This window comes from Arachis hypogaea, chromosome 15 (genome assembly GCF_003086295.3).
Source record: "Arachis hypogaea cultivar Tifrunner chromosome 15, arahy.Tifrunner.gnm2.J5K5, whole genome shotgun sequence".
NCBI classification, from domain to species: domain Eukaryota; kingdom Viridiplantae; phylum Streptophyta; class Magnoliopsida; order Fabales; family Fabaceae; genus Arachis; species Arachis hypogaea.
The window spans coordinates 2,926,004-2,932,579 of record NC_092050.1 but is presented as its reverse complement, the minus strand read 5'-3'; positions in this window follow the sequence as shown (position 1 = coordinate 2,932,579).

Here is a 6,576-nt window from a genome sequence, read left to right as displayed (position 1 = left end):
ATTATCAGATCCGGTCGAACCGATTAATTTACATAACCTATTGTATTATAATTTTTTTTGTTTTTAAATAAAAATAAGAGATTTATTTGTCTTTTTATAAAAAATTTAAACATGATTCGATTTAAATTGTATAAATCGATCAGATCAAATTGGGTCTAATAATTATAATGCAGACAATTGAATTTATTATTGTTGCTACAATAAATTAATTTTGTTTTGATTTATTAAAAAATAAATTATTAACTGATTTAATAAAAATATCAAATAATATTATGATACATGTAAACGCCTTAAAAAAAAGACATTTTTAATATTCTTATCGAAGTGATCTCCTTTTATTATTATAAATATTTAAGATATTATTGAAATAAGCTGTGAATTGAAGCAATATTTTTAAATAATTTAATGTCATAACAATTTAGAATATAATTGTGTTCGTGTATAAAGTAATTCAGCTATACAATGTACATTCAGCTATTCAAATTTACTTTAGTTTATATCAGTTTATTTTTCTTCTCTATTTTTATATGAATATTCTTTTTAAGATTTTGTTCATATCAAATAAATTATAACTTATAAGCCTTATTTTTTTTCCTGATTTAGCTACTCAAAAAATAAGAATCTTTTTTAAAAGTAATATTTTTGAGAACTTATTATATATATTGGTCTCAAATAAAATTAACAATAAAATTCTGACACATTTTAAAATTTTAAGACATATCTATACTTAACACAAAAGGTTTCTAAACAAACCATTCCTATAAATCTTTATTCAACAGGTATATATATTTTCAAGTGGTATTTCTCTTGGTAATACTTTAATTATGTAAGTAGATGTATGCATATATAGAACATACTTATGAATTCCTATTCAACAGATATACTTCTATGTTATTATGTATAATTTTATAAAATAGTATTATTTACTTCTAGATTACTATGTATTTATTTTTGTAGGTAAATTATAGGATAATATATGATAAAAATTTATTTAATCTCTTTTTATTTGTGTCATTTTGTTATTTCTAATCTGTATGTGCTTACTTACATAAAAGATAATATCAATATATATAATAATTTAATTCATACATAGTATAAATTAAAGTACTATTTTTTGTACCATTTTTATATAAATTTATAATTCTTAAAAAAATAAATTATTAATAATCAAATATATATAATATATGTTTGGTTCTTACTTCATAGACAAGATATCAATATCATATACTACTTTAGTGAGTATGTATTTAGAGCAAATACATATACATGCCTATATTGTCAAGAAATTCGGCTTGTAATAAAAAAAATTTATTTTTATTTTAAAAAAATGAGTAATAAAAATTTAAATTTAGTTTTTATTATAAGAAAATTAAAATTTCAATACTATATTATAAATTACTTATTTTAAATTTTAAAAAATTAAATAAAAAATAAATAATAATTATATATTATAAATAAATAAATAAATTTGAGAAAAATTAAATTCTTATCTGTGTTTCTTTAATTTGTCAGTTTATATATGTTTTCAGTCTAGATTCATATTTTAATGGCATTTAGCACATGTCAATAAGTGACTCAAAATCTATTTCTGTTATCTTTATCCGTACTTTTCTAATTTCTTAACTTATCTATACTTTTAGTCCAGGTTCATATTTCAATGACATTTAACACATGTCATCGGTAAATGACCAGAATTTGTCTCTTAACAGAGACAAAATAATAATAATAATAATATATAAAAATAAAAAATTATAATTATTATATTATTTTAATTTAACACAAATAATTAAAAGAAATATAATAAATAAAGACTAGAAAATCAATATTTTTAATGTAAAAAATAAAAAACTAATTATTGCATTGTTAACTTAAATATAAGATAAAAATAAAAAAAATAATAATCACTTAATATTTTTTAATAAAAACATTTAAAATTTGTAAGTATTTTAATTTTTCGATAATAAGTAACAAGATTCGCTCGTATGATTAATCCTACAATTATTCTCAATTTTAGACTCACCTTGCTCAATCAAAAGGAATAATATGTTAATTTACTTTTAACCATCATTTTTATTCATTGGTCTATAATAAAACGTAATTCCTTAAGTTGTTGTGACAAAAAAAAATTAAAAATAAAATAAAATTGTAATCAGCAAAGACCAAAATATATTTTCGTCACTAAGAAAGATATTTTCCGACAATACTATATATGTAATTTAAGGTCAAAACATCAATTCTAAGATGGATCAAAATTTGTTCTATTTAAAATGCATGTAACTAGCTGCAATTCAATTTTGAAGTAGTTCTGTAATGTATTATACTTTTCTTAATATACACTATCATAAATCAAAGAAAAAAACAAATATTATTGAAACAATACGGCACTGCAACTAAAGAAGGAAACTCGTGTTAATGGTACTTAGCTGTTAATTCACTGGTTAACTAAAATACGTGTAAGCTAACTTGAATCTTATTCAAAACCAAAGTCAGAAATTTTGCGTTGAGGGGCCAAGCTGAAAACGAAGCACATTTTTATTAATATAAGCATTTAAGATATTATTGAAATAAGCTGTGATGCAATATTTTAAAATAATTTAATATTATAACAATTTAGATGTGTCCGTGTATAAAGTAATTCAGCTCTACAATATACATTCAGCTATTCAAATTTACTTTAGTTTATATCAGTTTATTTTTCTTCTCTATTTTTATATGAATATTGTTTAATTTTTTTAAGATTTTGTTCATATCAAATTCATTATATAAGCTTTATATCTTTGTTCTGATTTAGCTATTCAAGAAATAAGAATCTTTTTAAAAGTAATATTTGTAAGAACTTATTATATATATATTGGTCTCTCTTGATAATACTCCAGTTATGTAACTACGTGCATGCACAGAGCATATCTATAAATTCTTATTTAACAAGTATATTTTCAAGTGATACATTTCTCTTAGTAATACTCTAGTTATATGCATAGAACATACCTATGTATAATTTTATAAAATAATATTATTTATTTTTAGATTACTATGTATTTATTTTTGTAACAGGTAAGTTGCAGGATAATATGACAGTCAATCTATCTCTATTTATATCGCTCTTTTATTTCTGATCTGATATGTGCTTACTTACATGAAAGGTAACATCAACATATATAATAATTTGATTCATACCTCGTGTAAATTAAAGTACTATTTTTTAATTTGTACCATTTTTATATAAATTTATAATTAAAAAAATATTAATAATCAAATATATATGTTTGGCTCATACTTCATAGATAAGATATATACTATACTTTTGTGTGCATGTATTCTGAGCAAATACATATACAGGCTTATCTTGTCAAGAAATTCGTCTTGTAATAAAAAAATTTTATTTTTATTTTTAAAAAATGAGTAATAAAAACTTAAATTTAAATTTATTTTTTATTGTAAGAAAATTAAAATTTTAATATTATATTATAAATTATTTTTTAAAATCTTTAAAAGATTAGATAAAAATACATGAATAATAATTATATATTAAAAATAAATCTAAAAAAAATTAGATCTTTATCCGTATTTTTCCAGTTTTTCAATTTATATATACTTTTCGGCTAAGTTTATATTTCAATGACATTTAGCATATATTAATAAGTGACCGAAACTAATATGTCAACAAAGATAATAATAATAATAATAATAATAATAATAATAATAATAATAATAATAATAAGTTTTAATTATTATAATATTTTAATTTAACACAATTAATTAAAAGAAATATAATAAATAAATGAAATATAATAATTAATTTATTTATTGTCTTTTTTATTTATATAGTTTATTTTTTTATGGCTTTTTTTTAATCCAACTAGTAAAGATTAATTTGTTATTAATTGAAACTTCATTTAAAAGTTATTATTGACAAACGAGTTATTGTATCTACAAAACAGTAATTCAAACCCTTAATATAGATAAATAAATTAATAACTTGACCAATCAGATTGATTTTTATATCATGATTAATTCATTGGTTAACTAGAATAGGGGTAAACTAAGTTTAATCTTATTCGGAACCAAAGTCAGAAATTTTGCGTTGAGGGGGCTAAGCTGAAAATGAAGCACATTTTTATTATTATAAGCATTTAAGATATTGTTGAAATATGCTGTGAAGCAATATTTTTAAATAATTTAATGTTATAAAAATTTAGAATATAATTATGTGTACGTGTGTAAAGTAATTTTGAATATATTATTTACAGAAAGTATTACAGTCTTCTATATCACTAGAGTTAAATCTCTTTAATTAGTTTATGTTATAATTATTGTATTCATACTCAATGAAAACACAGGACTTTACTTTACTCTTTTTCCTTTTCCATTTACATGCCCTCTTATCATAAGTCTCATAACATGTGCTAAATATATTAGCAAATAACATGAATTCTATCTATAATAATCAAATAAAAATATTTGATAATAAAAAAAATTAATCAAAAATAATTATAATTTATTTTATTTAATATTTATTATTTATTATGATAATTAATAAATATTAAATAAGATAAATTCTGACATTTTTTTATTTTTCTTCTTCCTAACATTATTGCCAATCAAATATATATGTTTGGTTCATACTTCATAGATATATATATTGTCATGTACTATTTTAGTGTGCATGTATCCAGAGCAAATACAAATACATGCCTATATTGTCAAGAAATTCGGCTTGTAATAAAAAAAAATTTATTTTTATTTTAAAAAAAATAAGTACTAAAAATTTTAATTTTTATTATAAAAAAATTAAAATTTTAATACTATATTATAAATTATTTTTTATTTTGAAAAATTAGATAAAAATAAATAAATAATAATTATATATTAAAAATAAATAAAATAAATTTGAGAAAAATTAGATCTTTAGCCGTGTTTTTCAAATTTCTCAACTTATATATGTTTTCGGTTTAGGTTCATATTTCAATGTCATTTAACATATGTTAATAAGTGATTAAAATCTGTCTCAGTTTGATATTTTTATGTCCAAACAAATACTAAAATAAAAGAGTAAAAAATATCAAGATTTTTTGGTACATAATATTTGTTAATTTGTTATTAAAAAAGTGTTTTGATACCATTTCAATTGAATATTCCTACCTATAAATTAAGAATGTGATCATGAATATATAATCTAGTTTTTGATAGTCTCAATAATAACTGAGATTCTTTTTTAATAAAGCCAAAATTTTTGGACAAATTTAGTCAATATTTCAGACATATTGAACTAATAAACAAATGATAAGAAGAGAGTACGTTTTTCAATAATTTGTCTATGTTATATTATTTTACAGTAATATTAAACCATTTTGACTGGCTAACTCGTTAAACTACGCCCAGCTCTTATTCATAAAAGTTTGATATTTTCAATGTCCAAACAAACACTAAAATAAAAGAGCAGAAAATATCAAATTTTCTTGGTAGCTATCCAAAAGATCATATAATCATATACTATTATTCTTATTAAATAGCCAAATTCAAGTTGCAACTCGCATACAAATTTTTATTTGTGCTTTCTTTAATTTCTCAACTTATCTATACTTTCAATCCAGATTCGTTCATATTTCAATGGCATTTAACACATGTCAATGAGTGGTCAGAAGCTGTCTCTATTATCTTTATCTGTGTTTTTTCAATTTTTTAACTTATATATACTTTCAGTCTAGATTCGTATTTCAATGATTCAACACATGTAAAAAAGTTGGAGGATAATATGAGAGAAATTTATTCAATCTGTTTCTATCTTTTCGCAAGATTTAATTTGTGTCTATTTATGTCATTTTGTTATTTTTAGTCAGTATGTACTTACTTACATGAAGGATAACATCGACGAATATAATAATTTGATTTATACTTCGTGTAAATTAAAGTACTATTTTTGTACCATTTTTATATAAATTTATAATCTTTAAAAATATACTAAATACATTATTTCTAGTTGGTATGTGCTTACTTATATAAAAGGTAATATATATATATATATATAATCATTTGATTCATATCTCAAGTAAATTAAGGTACTATTTTTTGTACTATTTTTATATAAATTTATAATTCTTAAATATATATTAAATATATTAATTTTGTGTCTCTATCTATATTTTATTTGTCAAACACAATTTTATATTTCTATGAGTCTATTTCAGTATCCTGTATTTATAAATAAACACAGTCTTATACATTAAATTTTGATACAATTTTTTATAAATATAATTTAAAAAATAAAATATTATTATTTCTAAAATTTAGTAATTTTATGCCAAAATTAGTTTTGCTATTTTTTGTCGATACTTTTAAAAAATTTTAGATTGAATTTTAATATATTTTGAAATAATAATTTAAATATTTTTATAAAAATTTAGATTAACTATATAAATAATTTTCTAAATACAATAATTAATTGTCACTTATAAAAAAATTATTTTTAGTTATTTTTATTATATTTTAAAATATTTTAAAAATATTTTTTTATCATTATCAAAAATAGGGTTATTTTTGTATATGTTTTCAAAAATCAAGAACTATTTTAGTAGT